The following is a 21,642-nucleotide window of genomic DNA, read 5'->3' as shown; positions in this document are numbered from 1 at the left end:
ACAATGGAATATTACTCAGCCATTAAAAAAGTGAAATAATTCCATTTGCAGCAACATGGATGGACCTGGAGATTATCATATTAAGTGAAGTAAGTCAGACAGAGAAAGACGAGTATCATATGATATCACTTATCTGGGGAATCTGGAAAAAATGATACAAATGAACTTATTTACAAAACAGAAACACAGATTTAGAGAATGAACTTATAGTTACCAGAGGGAAGGGGTTGGGGGAGGGAGGGAAGGATAGACTGGGAGTTTGGGATTGACTTATACACACTACTATATGTAAAATAGATAACCAACAAGGACCTACTGTATAGCACAGGGAACTCTGCTCAATATTCTGTAATAACATAAATGGGAAAAGAATTTGAAAAAAATGGATACTTGTATGGGTATAACTGAATCACTTTGCTCTACACCTATAACTAACACATCATTGTTACTCAATGATACTCCAGTATAAAATAAAAATTTTAAAAAAAAGAATAAGAAAAATTTAAAAAAAAGAAAAAAAGTCACTCTGGTCCCTCCCTGCCTGTATTTCTGGCCCACATTTCTAAGTGTCCCGATCCTATCCACCAACCCTAATGTAGGATCATGCAGCCCACTTCAAACTTCTTACTGTGGCTCAATCATAAATTGGTCCCTATTATTACTGACCTTTCTATGTAAATAGATCTTCCTCTCCAGCTGGGATGCAAGGGTGCTGGCATCAGGGCAGGACCTGGTTCTCAGACTTTGGTATCAGCTGTGATGGAAGGTCAGGGCTCCCCACTGCCCATCTCCTCACCTAACCAGGATCCTCACCAAGGACAACCTTCCACAGGAAACGACCCTGCTCCACCACTGTGCCCACAAGCCCTCAGTTTAGTCTGGATGTATTTCTAGCCGAGTCCTCAACACAGCAAACACCTTTATCAGGCAGGAGGCAGACGGACCAGAGGGCTGCTTCTTCTCAGTTTGAAAACCTTCCCACTCTCTGTGAAAGGCCTGACCGATCCACTAGACCCCAGGCTCCATCAGATTTGGAAATTCCTCATGTCACAGTATCCTCTTTCCACTTTCTCATCAAGAGGCCATCTAACTTGTTCTTAAATTTCTTCAGCGATAGAGTATTCCCACCCGTGGAGGCAGGTCATTCCATTCTTAGACGTTTCCCATTGCTGGGAGGAATTAGTATGTATTGAGCTCTCAGTATATGCCAGTAAGTCTAGGTGCCAACCAGTGGATTTACCCTCTAATCCTTATGACTGCCTTGTGAATTATACATCCTGGTGCCATCTCCAATAAAGATAAGGTCAGGGAGGCTTGGAAGAATTAAGGCAACCCAAGTCTCAAGCTACTACGTGACACAGTCAGAATTAGAGCTGGCCCAAGCACTTCACTCTTTTCTTTACTCCATATTGATTAACAATCTTCTTATTAATAAAGTCCTCATTTTTGTTGTGCTAAATTTCACAATGGTGAATTTTCCACCCTCTGACCTCTGGTCTAGGTCTTAACCCATCAATAACTTCTAATCTCTTTTTATTTTGATCTTCCTTCAGATATGTTAAAGTAGTCAGCCTGTCCCTCGGACCCAACTTTGTTTCCAGAGCCTAGTGTCCAGACTACGTAAATCCTGACCCCTGGGAACTTGGATGAATAATGAGGAGACTTCCAAGCTTACTCCTCTAACCCCAGTTCCTCAAAGCAGAACTTCCTGAAAGCCATATATACAGTATATACTATCATGCCTTCTCCTCCTCTGACGGGTACAGAGCAGTGGGTGAGAGCGTGTGTCCTAGAATCGGGTCTCCTTCTATCAGCTGTGTGACCTCAAGCAACTCACTTACCACTAAGCTTTGGATCCTCCTCTGTAAAATGGTAAGTGATGGCCCCTAACTCAAGGCTTCTTCCCAGAACTAAATGTCAGCGTCGAAGCCCGGGGCCCGGCGCATAGTAAGCGCTCACTATGTTGTGCTACTGATAACGCTTTTCCCCTAAAACTTGTGCAATCGACAGCACCTGTACATTTTTATAGAATGCCAAGCGTGAGTCCAAAAGTACAGGGGAAAGAAAAGCCGGCTGGTTCCCACACTCGATAGCACAGACGCAAACGGGGCGGCCCATTTTCTCTTTCCTGACGGAGGAGTCCCGGGTCAGGCCAGCCGCTGACTTGGGAAGGCGTGATGCTAAGCGCAGGAGTCAGACGAGATGGCAAGAGGCTGCGCAGCTTCCTCCTGGAAACTGACAGTCCCGCCGGCCCAGCACGGCCACAGAAGATCTCTGCAGTCCCCTTGGGACCTGTGAGAGAAGGTTTCTCCTGCTGCCTTCAGCCTCCAGGAGTAGAATTTGGTGCCGTGGGAGCTGCCCTTGAACCAGCGGCATCTCGCTTCCCCGAGATACCTGCCCATCATGGAGCCCACTAGCCTGCCAGGCCTCTGTGGAAAAGCTCTTTCCACGAATGGAGCTCCCACACCCCATATGATCGTCCTCTGCACAGCAGGTCCCTTCAACGCAGAGCTGATGTGACCCAGGTGATTTGGGTCGAGACGGACCGTCTCTGCACGCCCAGACACTCGCTGCGTTATCACCGCTCTGTCGCTCCCCAACGCCTCCTCGGACTAAGGAGCCCCTCACAACAGGGGCTGTGTCTTCTGACCCTCAAATTCTAAGCGATGAGTGGATATTGGGTAAGCGAGCAAAAGAACAAAAGGAGGAGAGATAAGGAGGGAAGGAAGGAGGGAAACGTGAAGAGTTTCCTGGAAGAAGTATTCAGTACATTCCCTCCTTCCTGTGACCCTCGCTGGCTTCATCTCCCCTACGATCCAGGCCTCGCCAACCATGCCCTTCAGTCTAACACAGCTGTTCCTTTGCCTCTGCAACTCTGGGGATCGATTTGTTGGGGTATTTTTGACCTTAATATATATAAGCAGAAAAAGAAATTACAATGCTTACTTCCAGGTGCTTCTTTACGTGACCCTTTGGCAAGCAGTGCATTGGGAGGTAGGCGTAACTGAACAGGCCGGTGGCAGACTCTGAACTGAGTCACTAGAACTGGCACAGCTCGGATTTCAGCTGTCTGAGGAGGTGGGCGGGAACAGACCACATGGCATCCTCAAGACTGAACTCCTGAGCCCCAGGTACTGCACACCTGAGCCCCAGGGTGCTGTATTCTGCGTCCTGGGAAGCTGTGACCTTCTGTCGCAGGATGCTGTAGGCTCGATGCCCTCCTGACAGTAAGTCTCTTTGCCGGAGAACTCACATTTCAGAGTCCTACAGGCTGTGGAGAACTTCTGCAAACTCTTCTCATCCGATTCTCACCTGTCACTACCACTTCCACTTTACAATCTAGGAAAATGAGGTCACCTGCAAGTAGGGGACAATGCCAAAACTCCAGCCCAGATGGCGGATCCCAGACCTCATGTTCTGTCTCCGAGCCACTCGTCCTACTGGTGGGCGTGTACAGTGGTACAAAGCTTTGAAAATTGTTTCTAGCCATCTGTATCCAAAGGATTTGAAATAAATATGTTCATATACTTTGACATGTTAAATCCCTTCTGGGAATCCATCCAGGTTAAATGTCCCAGAATATGGAGAAAAAAAAGCTTTATGTACAAAGATGTTCACTGCTTTATTATTTATTAAGAATAAACTATATTCTGGGAAACCCCTAAACGTCCAACAATAGGGACATGGTGAAGTACACACAACTATGGTTTTCTGTGCATTTATTAAAAAGACACTAGTTAGAAAAAGACGGTGAAAATGTGGGAAAAACACATTATAATTTTACATGAGAACGTGAGACTACACAACTGAATATATGTGATTATTCTACAAATGTATTTAAAACCATGTATTGAGCTCCAGTTGCATAACTGTTAGGGGATAAAGTGGAAAATGAGAAAAACATAGATCCTGAATACTGAAGGCTACCATCAAGGGGTCATTAGAACTAGATAAGAAAATTATTGTGTAGGGAAAAAACAGACGAAAACAAAATACACCAAAGAGTAATAGCGGTGAATTTCTGAGCGTGAAAATACAGGCAATTTGGTTTCTTCTCTTCTTTTCACTCTTTTTGTGTTTTTAAATTTGGAGTGATGAGTAAGTATTGCTTTCTTTAGACATACACTTATTGTTTAAAAGACACGTGCCCCCTACGTTAACTCCCACCAGCCTCACACCCGTCACGGTGCCGGCGACCCGGTCAGGGAGCGGCTCTGCTTCCTCCCTACGTCCCGGTTGCATGGCCCAGGGCCTCCCAGGTCACAGGCATTCAAGGAATACCCCAACGGAGGCAATGTGGTCGAATGAAGAGGGCTCAACCTGGCAACGGGGCAGGCCTGAGTGTGCATCCCAGCTCAGTCCATCCCTGAGCATGTGGGTGAACCTGGGCGTGGGGGTCCCCAAGCCCCTCTGTCCCTGCGTTTCCCCTCCCACGAGATGAGCAGCCCTGCACAGCAGTGCCGACCCAGAGACGTGCCCCCCCACAGTGGGCTCAGGAAGGTGATGGTTTGTGACTTAGCTGAACCCCAGCAGCTGCCCTCATTCCATCTGACAAGGGTCACTAAGCCCATTTTTCAGACCACCTCTTAAGGGTAATTCCGGGGTGTTTGAGGGGTGTTGTGAGCCTCTTAAGTGGCCTGTGAGTGGCTGTGTTTCCCTCCAGAGAAGGACCACGGACAGGACTGCAGGAGCAAAGACCCAGGCTGAGGCACCCTGGTCTGGGAGGGACTCAGCAAAAACAGAGCGTTCCAGCACCTTCCATGGTGGGCATCCAACCCTGCCCCCCTTCTCTGTGGCCCTCGCCCTAGTTCACCTGGAGAAAGTACCAGTGTGACTGGAGCCTCAGCTCCCACAGAACATAAACAATGCCGGTGATGAGGGTCATTCTCAGATAAGCCGAGATAAGCACGTTGCCTCTCTTCCTGACCTTCACAGTCATTCTCACACAATAGGAGGATGATAACATTTAGCAGTTTCTAACAGTTCCTCCACACAGTGGAGAGCCAACTTAAGCCATTTCCTTCGGGGACTTTTAGGGTTTAAGTGTGCCGTGTTCTCTGCGTTAGGCATTTCTGGATCTGAAGAGAAGCTCTTTTTTCCTTTCCCCTCCTCCAAGTGAGGACAATCCAGCGAAAGCATCACGAGTGGTGCTCAGGAGATGGGTGGTCTAGAGTCAGCCCTGTCTTGGGTAAGTCACTTTCCCCTGGGGGCCCAGTTCCCATCTGTGAAATGCACAGTCTGGACCAGATCACGGCTGGGTTTCCTACTAGCCCCACCAACAGTAACCTCATCCCACCCCCATCACCATGGTGAGATGGTCTCCAATTTTTCTCTTCGCTCTTTCAACCACTTAATAAGTCGCCATGCTTTCCTTCCTGTGGCATTTACCTGCTCGTTGGACAAAATCTGCCAAGAACGCGGAGTGCCTGGGGCAAAGGAACACACCAGCACGTGCTCTGCCCCAGGGGCAGCTCACAGGGGAGCGGGGTTGTGAAGAAAGACAGCAAGAGTGTTTCCCTGAACCAATAAGTGCCAATTCTGAGACCTCAGGCTCCAGACACCTCTCAAGACCCAACTTCATTTGCCCAACTCCCAGCCAACCCAACCCTCAGTAACCAGCAGCAAGAAGTGACATTTCTTTACACCGGAGGCTTACGTCTATATTGGTGTGCCAGGGCCACCACAGACTGGGGGACTTAAACAACAGAAATTTATTTTCTCCCAGTTCTAGAGGCTGGAAGTCCGAGATCAAAGTGTCGGCAGGGTTGGCGTCTCTTGAGGGCTCTCTTTTCGGCTCGTAGATGGCTGCCTTCTCCTTGTGTCCTCACGTCGTCACCCCTCTGTGTGTGTCTGTGCCCTGATCTCCTCACCAGTCATAGTGGGTTAGGTCTGCCCATGTGACCTCATCTTACCTCAATCATTTCTTTAAAAATTCTATCTCCAAATAGAGTGTCATTCTGAGGTCCTGGGGGTTAGGACTTCAACCTATGAATTTGGGGGACACAACTCAGACCATAATATCATCCAAACTGTTACTTTACAGATGAGAGAGCTGAGGCTTTACCTCGATCTCAAAGCAAATTGGTGCTGGAGGCCGGAGGCCAGAGTCCAATGCTCGTTCCCTGAACCTGCAGCCTCTGCCCCCTCCCACCATCCTTTAGACTGAGCGCTCAGCTCTCCACAGCCCTGTAACCACAGGCCAGCCCAAATAAAATTCCCACTGGCTCCTTTATGGAAGAGCTCTGGATTGGAAGATGAAAGTCTCATGGATCACATTCAGCTAACAGCTCTGGCCTCTGGCAAGTCATTTAATACTTGCCAAGCCTGAGTATCCTCGTCTGTAAAAGGGAGAGTTTAATTCTAAATCTCTAGGGCGTGAATTCTGCCTTGCTAAGCACCTCGGGCCATAAGAAGGAGGGCTGGCGGGCCCAGTCAAAGGAAAGTTTAAACAAGCTCCCAGAGAACATGGAAGCCACCTGAGGACAAACTATATGCATGCTTCGGAGGTTTCACTTTCCATAATAAACGTAAATTAAGTCACAGGTCATTGTGACACACTGAAGTAATTCCTCTGCCTAAGACCGCCTCCAGACCAAAGGCAGTCGGCTTCTCTGGATTTCCGTGAGTTTGTGTAAGAAAATAGACTGGGTGTCTTCTAAAGTGTTGAAGGCTGCAGAAGCATCCCTGTGGCAGATAGACAATCCCCCAGAGAGGTTCCGCTGGAATTCTCTGTTTTCTGCAGAAAACAAGAGTGCGTGAGGCAGCCAGTGTTCTAGAAGAAGGAAAAGCCCAGAAGCTCCAGACCCTTGTGCCATGTTGGTTCATGATGGGGAAACTCCATCTCTAGACTCCTAGCTGCTCATCTATAAAATCAGAGAGGAGAAGGAAAATGTTTGTGGCTCTCTGAGGCCATGGGTGAAAGACAGAGAAAGGACTTGACCTTGTGGAGGGGGGACCTGACTTCTTAGCTCCTCTGAATCTTAACCAAGAGAGTGGGGGTAAGTGCCATAGCTTCTCCAAGCATGTAGTACTAATATATATATATATATATATATATATATATATATATATATATATATATATCAAGGCCTTCTCACTCTAGCCTTTGAAGATACTCTAATACCACCTTAAACATGCAAAGCACTTTGCAGTTTAAAAAGTGCTTCCTGGGCTTCCCTGGTGGCTCATTGGTTGAGAGTCTGCCTGCCAATGCAGGGGACGCGGGTTCGTGCCCCGGTCCGGGAAGATCCCACATGCCACGGAGCGGCTGGGCCCGTGAGCCATGGCCGCTGAGCCTGCGTGTCCAGAGCCTGTGCTCCGCAACGGGAGAGGCCACAACAGTGAGAGGCCCACGTACCACAAAAAAGAAAAGTGCTTCCTTGTGCCATCAATTAATAGGTGATCAACACATGTCCTTAGAGAGTACACTGTCACATCTAATACCTTTCACCTTGGTCTGCTGATTCCAGATCCAAGACTCTTTCCATGGCAAACAAATAAAACTTTTCTTCTTCCTCTGTAGGAAGTCCAGTGACCTGCACGGCATGAGAACTGCACTGAACTGTTCGGGCCAGGGCGTTGAACTTTGCAGTCCATGTTTGCTTTCAGACTACTTGGCGAATTAGCCCTTCCAAAGTTCTCCTTAAAATCTGTTTCATTTGATGCCTAGCACCCTCACAGCTCAGCTCCCACTTCCTTCTTTTAAGCTAAGTGCTTCCAACCATTAAAATAAAAAGAAGGGAGGGAGGGAGAGAGGGAAGGAGGAAGGGAAGAAGAGACAGTTATTAGCATTTTTAAATCCTCCATTTGCACCTTGATGTTCTGTTTTCCTATTTCTTTAATGCGATGTGAGGATAAACTGACTCTCGCCCTTGAGCCAGTCAGAGAAATCCACCTGCCCCCAAAGTTCCCACAGCCCCTTTCTCAGTCTCCTCGTAAGTGTCAGGAGGCTGTGCAGGTGGGGTCCCTGGCAGAGAGGACCGGCAACGGGCTGAAACCCTTCCCGGTCTGCATCCCAATTCCTGAGTCAGGCCCAGCCTGCCTCATCTCTCTGCTGTGGCTGGAATGCGCAGCCCCTGCAGTATTTATTCCTTCTCCACTTTTCGATGAGCCTTCTGATAAGGGCGACTCTCCCTCAGGCAGCTGCGATCCTACACCCTGGCGCACCGACAGCTGTGCGTGTCAGTGCCCGGGCCTTGCACAACGCCAGCCGCCCCTGCCCTTCCCCAGCCTGCACGGACAGCCACGTCCAGCTCTTCCAGGCCAGGAACTCAGCGACTGGACACTGCTGGTGTTTGCTCAAAAGTTCAGTATTTGAGATTCATGGCTAAATTCAGTAATAACACCACAATTTCACCAGAAAGCATTATAGTGATTACTGAGTTATATTAGGAGTTTATTTAAGATAACATCTTATTTGCACAATGTAGTTCAAATAGATGGTTAGAGCAGTCAGTGCGATTGTTAAACTCCTATGTATATTAGCATAATCCGGAAGTGTGTGCCGCCTTTAAACATATGAACAGCTAAAACCGAAAGCATAAATATATGTCTTTTAAGGTGGTGCCACAGTTAGAATAAGAGGGTTTAGGTTTATATGTAAACAGGAATTTAGTTGTCTCTTTAGCACAGTATAGTAGGATGTAAAAATCTCTCCAAGACAGCTTTCTTAAAGAAGCCAAATCCCAGACCACTGTGTTTCATTAATAATACTTTCTGTTTATCAAATACCTTCTGTATGCCAGGTACAGTGCTGAGTGCTTTACGTAAACATCTCGTTTCGTTTACACCTCCCTGCACTATGATAATAAATATTATCATCCCCATTGGAAAGACAATAAAATCGAAGCTCTCAGAAGTGAAATGACTTGTCTGAGGCCACACAGCTAGAACGAGAATTCAGGTCTAACTCCAGCGTCTGGGCACTCCCCATGTTACCCACCACCAGATGTGGCGTGTCCAGCCAGGTTCCAGAAAACCCCCAAAACATCAGAATGGGCCTCGGGGTCTCCGTCAGTCCCCTCGGAGTGCTCTAAGGGATCCTGGGTTTCAGGACCCTCACTCAGCTACAGAGCATGGAAGGAAAGCAAACCCAGAGCCTAGCCAGCGAGGGCAGCCTTCTGCATTGACCCTCTGCCCCATCTCCTGAGACCCAGGCAGCCACTGGGGATCCTCCGATGACGTAATGGGCCTCGGGGCACATGGGAAATTCCACAGAGTCCCCAGATCTCTCACCCTGCTATCGCCTTGCAACCATCCCGCTCTGAAGCCTGCACGGTGACTCTCACCTGGAGGACAACCGTCACCGCTCTGTGTCCCTTATCAGCGCCCTAGCAGATGACTTTCTGTGCTGGATTTTTTTTTCTTAACAGAGAAATGTGATTTTCCTCACTTCCCACATGGGGCACCAAGCTGCACCGAGAGGCCCAAGTCAGCTGTCCCGGCCCTTCTTACCAGCACACCAGCCTCCCAGCCCAGATGCTGTGCGTCAACAGCCTTCAGACCATTGCATCTGGACTTTCCGAGCCATTCAAAAATACAGGCATCCCCTCAGTATCTTTGGCGGATTGGTTCCGGAATTCTTGTGTGCTCGAGTCCCCTGTACAATGGTGTAGTACTTGCATATAACCTATGCACATCCTCCCATATACTTTTTAAAAATGTATTTTATTGAAGTATAGTTGATTTACAATGTCCTATTAATTTCTGCTGTACAGCAAAGTGATTCTTATTTAAATCATCCCTAGATCACTTATAACCCTAATACAATGCAAACGCTTTGGCAAATTCAAGCCATGGCAAATTCAAGTTTTGCTTGTTGAAACTTTCTGGAATTTATTTTTTCAGTTCGAGATTGGTTGAATCCATGGATGCAGAACCCAAGAATACGGAGGCCGACTGTAGTCCAAATTGCTAATTCCTCAAGGTCGAGGCTCACCTATGATTCTTTCCAACAGTAACTTCCATGTTCCCCAGCCCCAGACTTACGAGAAATGCTAACCAGTAGCTCCACTGACTAATCTGAGTTCAACTCTGACCCCTGGTAAGAAAGCTGTATGCCTGGAAATTAACCAAGACACCGATCATGCAATAAATAACTAATCGTGTATTATATTTCACATATAATATAAATTCATGTAATATGACACATTGAGTTATATTGCAAGAGGAGGAAAAAACCTGCTAAGGTTTCTTCAAACTATTTTCTTTAAGCACACAGAACATTCCACGACAACGTTAATCCCGCTCTGTCTCTGCACGGGCTCCCCACGTGGGCCTCATGTTGGCTGTTGGAGTTCTCCGCCCCTCACGCCAAGGCTGGTACATCTTCTGCTGTCTTCTGGCCTTGGCCTGAGCCCCTGGTGACCACACGGGAGACAGGAGACCTCATGGGCTCTGAGGCGACAGAAGTAGCTGCTACAGAATCAGCAGACCCTACTGTCTGCTGACCTCCACTCAGAAATGTTGACGGCAGATAGCAAAGGGAGAGGAGAGCTCTGTTCTCCAGGGGTCCCCGGAGAATCCCACTCAGGAGAGACTATTGTCAGCAAAGGGGCAATGTTCTTGGAGCCATAAGTGACCACAGCAAAATCATATCTCTCCATGGCGTCAGATCAGGTCGGGGTCAGGAAGGTTTCACGCACGTGTGGACCTTGATAACTTGAAGGGGCACTGAGATCTCTGTTCAAATCCCAGCTCCACCCTCTCTCGGCTGTAAGACCTGGGGCGAGGGTCTGGCCCCATGCGTAAGCTGGAGACCGTCACGGCGGTGACCCCACAGAGCTGTTGTGAGGATGAAAGGGAGCCATGCAAAGCCCCGAGCAGCGTGTCCGGCGCACAGGGGACACATCACTAAGAGGAGCTGGTGTTTCTATTAGACGCATAGATGTGTTTCTCTTGGAATGTAACCTATTGCACACAGCTTATTCTGAGGGGACACGTCTGCACAAAGCATACCTATAAAATCTCCCCCATCAGCTGTCCGAGGCTTTGTAACACCACCGCATCCCAGTGTCCTGGGACAGTCACGGACAATGGGTTCTGCACAGAAGCCGTCCCCACAGTCCCCGAGCTGAGTGAGGTGCCCCCTTGTAATCACCTGTGTCCGTCCCGACCCCGGCCAGTGTCACATTTCTCGCTGTCTCTCTGGAAGCCCTCGCAGGATAGCAAGAGGACCCTGGTAAATGTTTATCTACTGGACAGAAGTTGCCAGGTCTTCCCCTGCCTGATAATTTAAGTGCGAGTTTCAGTTTGTTTCCCCCGTTAGCCAACCAAAGGTGGAGTCTAACCCGATAGACACACCTGTGTTTAGCACATGGGTGAAATCACCCAGTCCCCATGCTGGTCGTGGACAAGTCAATCTTATAAAAATAACAAGAGGAACTTTGAACACATTGAATGCCCACGGGCACCGCACACTGGGGGTGGGTGCGGTGGAATGCACCCAGTCAGTCGGCCTGTCCTTCCCCCTGTGCGTTAGCCCCACTTCACAGATGAGCAAACTGACACTCGGCAAGTCTCATTTGCCAAAGGTCACGCAGCTGCTCAGTGTTTATCTACACTTGAGAAGAGAAAGACACTGATGTCTGTTCTAGGAATTAGGAACATTGATGCTAAGAACACTTAAAAATAGCCCTGTGCATTTTCCCATTTTTGAGACAGGTTTACTAATCAGGGACATGGCTCAAAAAAATCCAACAAAATGACTCAGTTCCTAGCGAAATGTCACTTCTCCCCATCACTTTGGGACAACCCCAGCAAAGCCTGCGAGGAGAGACAGAGACAGAGACAGAGACAGAGAGAGAGAGGGAGAAGAAAAGGACGCCGCGGCGGGAAGACCGGAGCGATTTCCTCTCGCATCACCCTGCAGCCTCTCGGTCGGCTGGGAGTTGGGGGCTCACAAAGCGAAAACGCCTGGTGTAAAGTCAAGGGCAGGCTGGAGGGCTCATTTCCTGTCTTCTAAATATATTCTTGTTCTGATGGTATCTCATCCCCTGCGTCATGGAGGATGGCCGCCCTTTACATTGCAAATGCCTCCGGAACTCCTCAGCCTGGAGGAAGCTAGACTTTCAGAACGCCTTCAGGAACAGTGTGCTCAGGCCCTGGGCAGTCTCTGCTGTCCTCCCCACCATCCCCCCTCCTCACCTCCATCCTCCAGCTCCCCCCTCTCCCCTCGCCTCTCCCACCCCCCACCCCGTCCCCAGCCAGACACTTCCAGCCTCAGGGTGGGCAGCCCCATCCAGCAGCGCTGCTCTCCGGTGAATGTTATCAGAGGAAACATTTGAGCACCAAGAGGCAAACAGAAACCATTCCACACCTGCTGTCACTCTGCCACCTCCAATGCCCCACCCTCCATCCAGGTGTCCTCAGGGAAGAAAGGGCCCATTCAGCTCTGTGGCTGGTGGTTCTTGGGCCGAGTTCCTCAAAAGTGGCAGAAAGAAAGGAAACACACAGTAGGAGGCGGCAGAGCCTCCCTGCAGCCTCAGAGGGAAGGGCAGCTGACCCACTTGGCTGACGCCTGGCTCTGCGGCCTCTGGGCAGGTTGGCCGGTCCTCGGCTTCAGTCGATCATCTGTACACTGGGGCACTGAGACCTGTGACTCCCCCTCGGGCGTTATGAGGATGAAGTGACAGAGTGCCCTCAACCATGTAACACAGTGCTTGGCACTAAGGTGTGAAAGGCTGTGTTTCCACCCTGGACCTGGTACATTCCCATGATCTCCTTCAATATTGACAACTGTGCCTCCTACTTTCTCACCATCAGTATCAGTAACTATAGTTCAATTGCAGCAGATCGGAAGTCAAGGCTCAGAGAGGTGAAGCAACCTGGTCGAGGTTACAGAGCTTGGAAGTGGCAGATCTGGAATTCCACACCCAGTGGAACTGAGGCCCACCTGAGTCCTTCTGCCCCTCGGCATCTTCCTCCAGACAGTCCATGCACCTAGGTGGTCATAGAGGCAATATTCCCAAGGGTGCGATGGGGCAAGAGGCTTAGAAATTGAGATCAGGGAGCCTGGGGTAGAAGGACGCACCACGACTGCCACTAAGCAGGCATCTCCACCCCTCGCTGCCTGCACAGGGCTAACCTGGAGGATACTGGCCAGGAGCAGAATTACAAGCACAAATTCTCCCTCCCCACCAGCCAAACTCCCCAAAGACTTAAAGGGACCTCAGTATTCAGAGGCCACCAGCTTCAATATAAATAATACTAAATATTGACTGATATCCTATCATGTTCCAGGGACGGTACATGTGCCAGGACAACATTAAAGTTATCTAGAATCTCTCAGTCCTCACAACAACCTCCCAAGGTAGGTCCTAGTGACCACCACTATTAGCACTTTGTAGATGAAGGAACTGAGCTGGAGAGAAGAAACGTGATTAACGTCACACAGCTGGGAATCGGTGTGGCCTGGGGTCAAATCCAGCCAACGGGGCTCTGGCATCTGTACTTTTATCAGTGTGCTGTTTTCCTTTCTAGGACTGTGTTTTAATTTTTTAAAGGGCGAGCTGGGGATTAGCTCCAAAGGGCATCCAGGGGTCCCACTGTGGTGAAGAGTCACTTCCTGTTGGAGTCCTTCAGGACTGGTGCCAGAAGCCCGAGGCCGGGGGCCACCCTGCTTCCTCCTCAGGCTTCCTCTGTTGCCCAGGGCCAGCCTGTCTCAGCCACGCTGGTGGGAGGGGTGTCTGTGGTGCTTCTCCAGAACTCCAAGGGCCACCCCTGAATGTCCCCTGCACGCCCTGGACACCAGCTCCATCCTAGATCAAGCAGAAGGGAAGGGAGGGGGAGACCAGGCCACCCGTGAGGGAGAGTGAGCTTCCAGTGGTGGGGAGGGATGACTCCACGCAGCCTGGGAGTCTGGGCTCCTCTCCAGGCCTCAGGCCAGCACCCCTTCTTGTCCCTCTGGCCCCCTGGGGGAGGAGAGCTGCGGAACATCACGCCCTCTGAGGCTGTGAGACGTGAGAGCTTATTCACAGATCTGAGACAAGAGCCTCGGATGGGCAGTCACTAGCCGTTTGACCTTGGATGAGTCCCCGAGGTCGCTGGTGCTGGTTAGGAAGTGGTTAGGGTGACGCCCTAAAACCGTCCCTTCTGGAGAGCAGTCAGCACATGTGGCTTAAGAGCATCTCCACCTCAGGGTGACGTCAATGCCTCCTCAGGGTAGGACCCCTGAATCCCACAGCCCCTGTTTCCCTTGGTCTCCACGACCCTCAGGCTGGTCAGTCACCCCTCCCCACCTGTCTCGTGAATGATGGGGGACGTCACCCATCGGTACGGCGGTGGACCACCCAAGCCAGTGTGTGCAGAGCCAGCCAGCCCTCACCGCATCGCTGTGGCCACCATGAGCGTCTCTTCCCAAATGTGTACTCGGTGATGTCTCGTTGGTAGCTTGGAATCGGCATGGTGAGAGCATTTACACCACAGAAATGGGCAGACGTGGGCTATTTTATTTTGTCTTTCTTTCGGTCAGTTGTTAAACATTTACCAGCATGCCACTGGAGCCCGTGGGTAGACAGACAGAGAGGACCCCACACTAAACCCTCGATTCCCCACTCTATTCTCCATTTGATACCAGGGAGCCCAGCAGGGCACTGGTGTGGACTTCCAAGGGGACGATGCCCTTGACTATCACTGGTTGAGGGCACACATCACAGGACCAAAGCACTGGGACACGTGCTCTCCCCTCAGTCCCACCCCTGTCATGTGGTGGATAAAGCATCATACCTAATGTCATAGAGTTGAGCAAGCCATAGTTTCCCATCTGCAAAAGGAGGCCACCGCTGGGTACAGCAAATGAGACAGGACCTTCCCCGACATCGTTGCTCAGGCAACAATCCACTGTTGCTTGGGTTTTACCAAGATTTCCACAAGTTTTCTTCCTCCTAATTTGCTTTGATCTTCAAGAGCTCTCAGAAACCTCCCCCACTGAAGTGCACTTGAAGTCTGGAAAACCCAGGAACAAAGGGTCGCTGTTCGCAGAAGGGCTCATAAGACTTGCGCGACTCAAGACCCAAAGCCTGAGCTAAATAATACTGCGAGAAACCACCCCAAAGCTAGATGCCACCTTCGAGCTTGTCACACACCCTCATTTCACAACTGGGGCAACTGAGGCTTGTTCAAGGCCACATTTCAAAATATCATAGAGCTGAGACCAGAAGCCTCTAGGATCACACGTGGAAATTGGGAGAAATGGTTGATTTCTATAACTTACCCACCCAAAGCGGAACATGTTTCTGACTCAGACTTTTCCCGAAGGAGCGATATTGCACGAATCCACGTTAGCCATCCAGCACCCGTGGGCATTGCCCATGAGCCAGACTCTCTGGAATGGCCCATTTGACCTCTTCTTTCATCCGATGCAAGAGTTGGAAGCATTTCCCAGGCCCCCTTGCAGCTAGGGTTCTGGATGCAAATTAGCTGGCACCAAATGACACCTTTAGAAGGTAGAAGTGAGGCAGATGCCCTCTGCCTGCAGAACTCGACTGCTGTTGCTGTGCATCGAGCCTCGGTGACGTGGGGGTTTCCAACAGCAAAATTCTATTCCATTCTATTCTCCAGCTCCTGGTGTCTTGACCTGGCTTCCTAACCCCTGGATTGCGGCTTCGGGCGGCTTTTCTTCAGTAGAAGTAAATGCTGCTGCAGCATCCCTGCTCCAGCCCCACTTGGGGGGAAGCCTCAGAGGCAGCAGCTCTCCCGGTGGCCAGCTCTGCATTCTTACAGGAATCGTTCCAGTGTTCCAGCCTAGAATCTGCTCCTTCAGCCCTTCCATCTGTTTTGTAAAGACCAAATTCCCTGTATTAAGACCCTTTCTGCTTAACATACCTAGAGCAGTTTCTGCTTCCTGCAATGAGCTCTGACGGATACATCTACCCTTAGGTTCTCGGAAACAGGCGATTTGTATACGTTGTGAGTTTCAGGAATCGCTACCTGAAAAATCTATACGTTTCTATAAGTCCTTTCTGGACTCCACCATCAGTTCCCGTAAGTTGTCAGGGAGGCACTGGAGAACTGCCCTCTGTTGGCTTTTGTATTCACGCACATCAGGATTCACGTGTTGCTGGGCTTTCTCGTGCACATGCTAGCGAATCAGATACACACGAATACAGGCCGACGCTCTACTAAAGAGAATTTTAGTAGAGCAAACTTAAAGTATATCCCACCTTAGACTTTAATAGAGAAGAACCTCGTGTAGATTGATTGATGGAGAGCCAGGGGACCATTTTCTTCTGCAAAATCCTTCAGGTCTATTTTAAAGAGTCTTCCAATTTTTAAGAGTCTCCCATTCTCTGATCCTTTCCTGAGTCTGGCCATGATGTGTCTCTCCAGGGGGTCATTTCAGACCACTCGCCAGGTAGGGAAAGACTTGGGTGGCATCGACTGGGCCAACTGGCCTCTGCTCCTCTCTGGACACCCCCTTCTTCACCATGTACAGTAGGACAAATGCCTTCCTGCCCACCGTAAGCGAGGTCACCCTCAGGAAAAGCAAAATCACATGTTCCCTTGTGTTCTTCCAATCTCATCCTAGTCATCTGATTCAAGGACTGATTCCAATCCTCGTCCCATTTCTGTTTCATGTTGTGATGTCAAAGACCCATGTCCAGTTGGTGAGCAGAATTAGAAACATACATCCGTTTCTATAGCAGGGAAGGGAGGGTTTCTCCTGAGACGTCAGCTTCAACGCTGCCCTCTGGAAGAAGAGGCAGCAAGAAAGTCATGAACACTCACCAAGTAAATGTTCAAAAGATGGGGGGAGCCAGCTCTCCCAGCTCCCTGCCCCTGCCTCCCTTCTCTCCCAACTGCTGGTGCTGACCTGGGGGAGCCCCGCCCCCAACCTCAACCCCCCAAATGCCAAGCGCTAGGGTCTTCCCACACACCCATCGTCAGCTCTCACCCTTAGACTCAGCCACAGGTACCCCATAAATGGCCATGCTCCCCCACCATCAGAAGCCCCAGGGCTCTACCCAGATTCTGTCTCCTGAATCAACTCTCTCATCTGGCATATTGCATCCCCTGCATTTCACTATGCTTTAATTTGATTTTAATTAACTAAATTTTTTTAATGGAAAAAAGTCACATATACACATGGTAACAAAAAGGTCAGAGCAGGGGCTTCCTTGGTGGCGCAGTGGTTGAGAGTCCGCCTGTCGATGCAGGGGGCACAGGTTCGTGCCCCAGTCCAGGAAGATCTCACAGGCCGTGGAGCGGCTAGGCCCATGGGCCATGGCCGCTGAGCCTGCGCGTCCAGAGCCTGTGCTCCGCAACGGGAGAGGCCACAACAGTGAGAGGCCCGCGTACCGCAAAAAAAAAAAAGAAAAAAGGTCAGAGCAGGAAAGGTTACGCAATTTTTAAAAAAAGCGAGCTGCTCTCCCCTGTAAGATCCCACATCCTGTTCCCCAGAGGCAATTACTATCAGAAGCCCCCTGGAGACCCTTCCCATGGAGTCCTTTACATGCACTGGGCAAATGCTATTTGCTGGCTAACTGGACAGCTTTTTCAGACTCTCTTTCCTTGCTATTGTGGCTGGAAAGCCAGATACTTTCCCAGCCTTCCCTGCAGCTGGGAGTGCACAGGTGAGACTCTGTGCTGGACAATGAGATATGGGGGCAAGATGGCCCATGCTGGGAAAGGAGGAGCCAGGTGACGTCTGGGAAGCTCTCAATTTCCATATTTAAAAAAAAGACAACTGTGTCTGGCACTGACCAGTCCTCCTTCCTCATTCCTTTTACTTAGATGTGATCTTTGGAGCTGCAGCAGCCGTTTGGGGACCATGAGGAAATAAACGTAAGGATCTAAAAGGCAACACCTTTCATGAAGGTGGCGTGGGAAAGAAAGAACCTGGGTCCCTGACAACCGTGGTAAGCGCAGCTGCTCCCCCCCAGACGCGGGGTTACACGAGAAAAATAAACCTGTATTGTCCCCGCTGGCGTTAGTTCATTGATTCCTACAGGCCCACCGTATTCTTTTCAATATCCCCAGAATATCCCACTGTATAAATATATAGTACAGATAAACCCTGATCCCCTGCTAATGGACATTTTTGTTGTTTCATTTTTATCCTATTACAAACAATGCTTCCACAAAATCTTAGTAGGTGTATCTCGATGTGCATGTGGCACACACCTATGGTAATTTGTGCAGTGGATCCTGTCCATGCTGCCACTGACTCCCTTGACTGGACTTTCTGAGCCCCCCTTGCCCTCCCAGCCCATCGCCAAGGGTTCACACTCAGATTCCACTTTTTCTTCATTCACCCCCCTGCCCAGGCCTGAATCCTGTGGGACATCCACGGCCTTGGCCAGAGCCCTGGCCTCCCACTAACTTGTGACCCAGTTTGGGTAAATACTTTTAGCTTTCTTCCTCTGGGACTGAAACCCAGGCTTGCCCTAAGCAGGCCTCCCTCCAGCCCAGCCCCCATCCGTCCCCAGCCCGTGCTAGAACAGACGAGCTGCGGGCACCTGGGTCTGCTCTCCTAGCCCTGTGCCCCCCGAGCCATTTCCAGAGCCCGTCCTCCCCATCTGCCCCTTTCCTGCTCTGGTAAACTGGCCCACATGGGTGCCTGAGGCCCAGCTCCCACAGGAAACACAGTGAACAGCCACACCCCACCTCCAGCCAGGCCCTGGCCCTGGTTTCAGCACCTGTAACCAGCCTCAGAAATTCACACCAGAAACCCAACCTCACACCCCAACCCAAATCCCACTTGTCGAAAGAAGCTGACAAATACCACTGCTGGATAGAAAGGGACGCACAGCGATGGGAGACCAGATACCCAAGAAGGTGCAAAATGCGTACCAGTGAACGCAAACGTGTTTCGCATTCTATCAGATCAGATTGGTTTATGATCTCCAGCCTGTGCCCAGCCAGCCGGGACATGCCAAGAGCTGAAACGCATTAGAGGGTGGCAGGGGGCAACAGGGGTGCAGCCCAGACATGCAGGTTACATTCTCAGTATAAAAGTTTGTCTTCTAGGGCAAAAAGCCACCTTCTTTGATTGGCAGATTTGCAAAGCTGATTCCAGTATGAGGCTGGGGCCGGTCTTGGGCCTGGTTGCTGGGCTCCCAGTGCCATGCTTGCTGACCCCTCTCCAGCCCTCTCCCCCCACCAGCCGGCTGCATCTGGGCCCACGCGGAACATCGAGGTGGCAGCGGGGGCTCTTCCAAAACCATCTGGTCCAGTCCTTTGATTTTACAGACAAGGAAACTGAGGACCAAAGAGGTCAAAAAGGTGACAGTCACTTAGCAACAGAGCCAGGGGCAGGAAGAGCAAAGCTGCTTGTATGAGCACCTCCCGTGTAGCAGGCACCGTCTACACTGGTCTGTAAGGCTCACAGCCCTCCTTCGAGATACTCAGTGCTGTCTCCCTCTCACAGACCCGAGACTCGGGGCTGATGGAGGTGGAAGCGCTTGTTCTAGGTCACACATCCGGTGAGAAGCAGAACCTGGGCAGGAACTCGGCCACCCGACTCTCCATCCTGGCTCCTTCTACCACCCTGTGATGCCGCTCCTGGGACAAGAGTGAAAACTGTGGGTCGGAGAGGAAGAGAGAGTGTGTTAAGGAAAGAAATGAGTGGTTATGTTTAAACAATGAAAGTGCAAATAAAGAGCCTAAAACAAGCCAGCAGGTGTCCGTAAAGCCGTGCTTTTCTTCTTAAGTAAGGAAGTATCTGAAAACCAAAAGGATGGGGCATTTCAGAGGAAGGCAGAAGCCACCCTGAAAGAGCTCCCACTGCCCAAAGTTGGATGGATGTGAGTAACAAAATAAGTAACGTAGTATTGCGTTATAACCAAAAGTTTAAATAGCACAGAGTCCACACCAAGATAAACAAATAACTGAAAAAATAAATAACGGGGAGAAGAGGCCACTCGCCCTGACAGAAGAATTCCACAGACTTTATGTAGATACCACCCCCTCCAACAGGTGGAGGGGGACCACCCTCCCTCACTGGTGTGAGCTCTGCTCTGCGACTTGCCTCTGAAGACGACAGTATGGGAAGGGGGGCGACTTTACCATGGAGAACCTTGGCGGACACTGCCTCAGTCAACCAGGTGATCAAGGCCGGCATCGGCAGCGATGAGTCATATGACAAGATGAATACAGCACTTCGCCTCTGTGGTCTTCCTTCCAAAACCCATACCCCCCAGTCTCAGCATGAGAAAAACAGCTGCCAAGCCCAGAGTGTGGGGTCTACAAAATACCTGCCCTCAAAACCATCGAGGTCATACACAAGGAGAGTCTGAGAAACCGGCCCAGGCCAGAGGAGGCTGCAGAGATGTAACAGTTAAATGTAAGGAGGGATCCTGGAGGGGACCCTGGGACAGAAAAAGGACTTGGGAAAAACTGGTAAAACCCCAGTAACTCATGGAGTCTAGTTAATCGTGATGGGCAGACACCAGTGCCTTAGTTGAGACAAATGACTACATCTCTGCCAGCTGCTAGCAAGAGGGGGACAGGTGAGTGGGTGCGGGAATTCTCTGTGCATCCTTGCAATTTCTCTGTAAATGCACAGTTATTCTAAGTGAAAGGTTTATAGTAAACAAACATGCAGAGTTGTCTGGTGACCCTACCAGAGAAGTTGTGCTGAACTCACCATGCATGAGACAGATTTGGGGACTCTAACATGCTGGACCATTTCGGGTTAAGTAAACCAGAGTCCCTGGGCCTGAGGCCTGAACCTCGGACATTCACGAGGTCCTGGTGAGTGTCCCATGCAGATGGGGGGTGAAACCACTCGCCAGGGTAAGACGTGAATTAAGTCCGAAGGGCTTCCATGGAAGCAGATGGAATTCTGAACAAATTCTGGAGTTCTCATAGAACAAAAAACGCATTTCCTCCCTGGCCCACAAGGCCTCTAAAGGTCTCATTGTTGGACCTCTGGCAGCTCCCACCCCTGCCCCCCATCACTCCGAGTGAGTCCTGTTGTAATCAGGTGGTTGAGGGTTCAAATTTCCTCTCGGTGTGAAAATGCAACGTGACCTGGGCCAGCTAGGAAAAGAGCAGGTATCCTCTTTCGTCCAGCTGGGGTCACTGTCCCGCCAGGGGCCCCCAGTCGGCCCTTCCTTCCACACTGAGGTCTCAGACCTGACTTGGCTAAGCTCCCAGAGGTCACCCCAGGAGCACTAACGCGACAGCAGGCCCCGGGAAGACCCGGGCTGGCCGGGCGAAGAGGGGAAGCATTTCCGACATGCAGGCTGGCCCCGAGCCAGCGGGTCCCCAGACGCCACGCAACACACACCTGAGCGGGGTAAGAGAATAGGTGTGTGTAAACAGTATTTGAAAAAGAAACTAGCTGGACAAATACAGCACTTGTTAACACAGGTGTTTATAGGTGGAATTATTTTTCCAGGGCTACTATCTCCCAGCGTCCTTTGTAAGTCCCAGCTCACACCTGCAGGGACTTTCCTATTAAGTGAAGCCACAAAGAGGAAATGGATAATCCATATCAACTTTACAAAGCAGGAGGTCAGTGATCGGCTTCAGGCCTGGGTCGTTTTCCTCCAGTTTCTCCCTTGCTGTAGTTGCCTTCCTTTTTTAACCTGCTCTAACAGGATTCGGCCTGTTCAGGGCCTCCTGCTTGGCTTAGCAGCTGCTGGTGGCCACCCGAGGGCAGTGGCTTTCCCGGCCCGTGGGCGCTGGTTGCTTCCTGAG

The sequence above is a fragment of the Monodon monoceros genome, unplaced genomic scaffold (assembly GCF_005190385.1).
Source record: "Monodon monoceros isolate NGI ecotype Baffin Bay Population unplaced genomic scaffold, NGI_Narwhal_1 Super_Scaffold_19, whole genome shotgun sequence".
In the NCBI taxonomy this organism is placed as follows: Eukaryota; Metazoa; Chordata; class Mammalia; order Artiodactyla; family Monodontidae; genus Monodon; species Monodon monoceros.
This window is presented reverse-complemented; position numbering follows the sequence as displayed.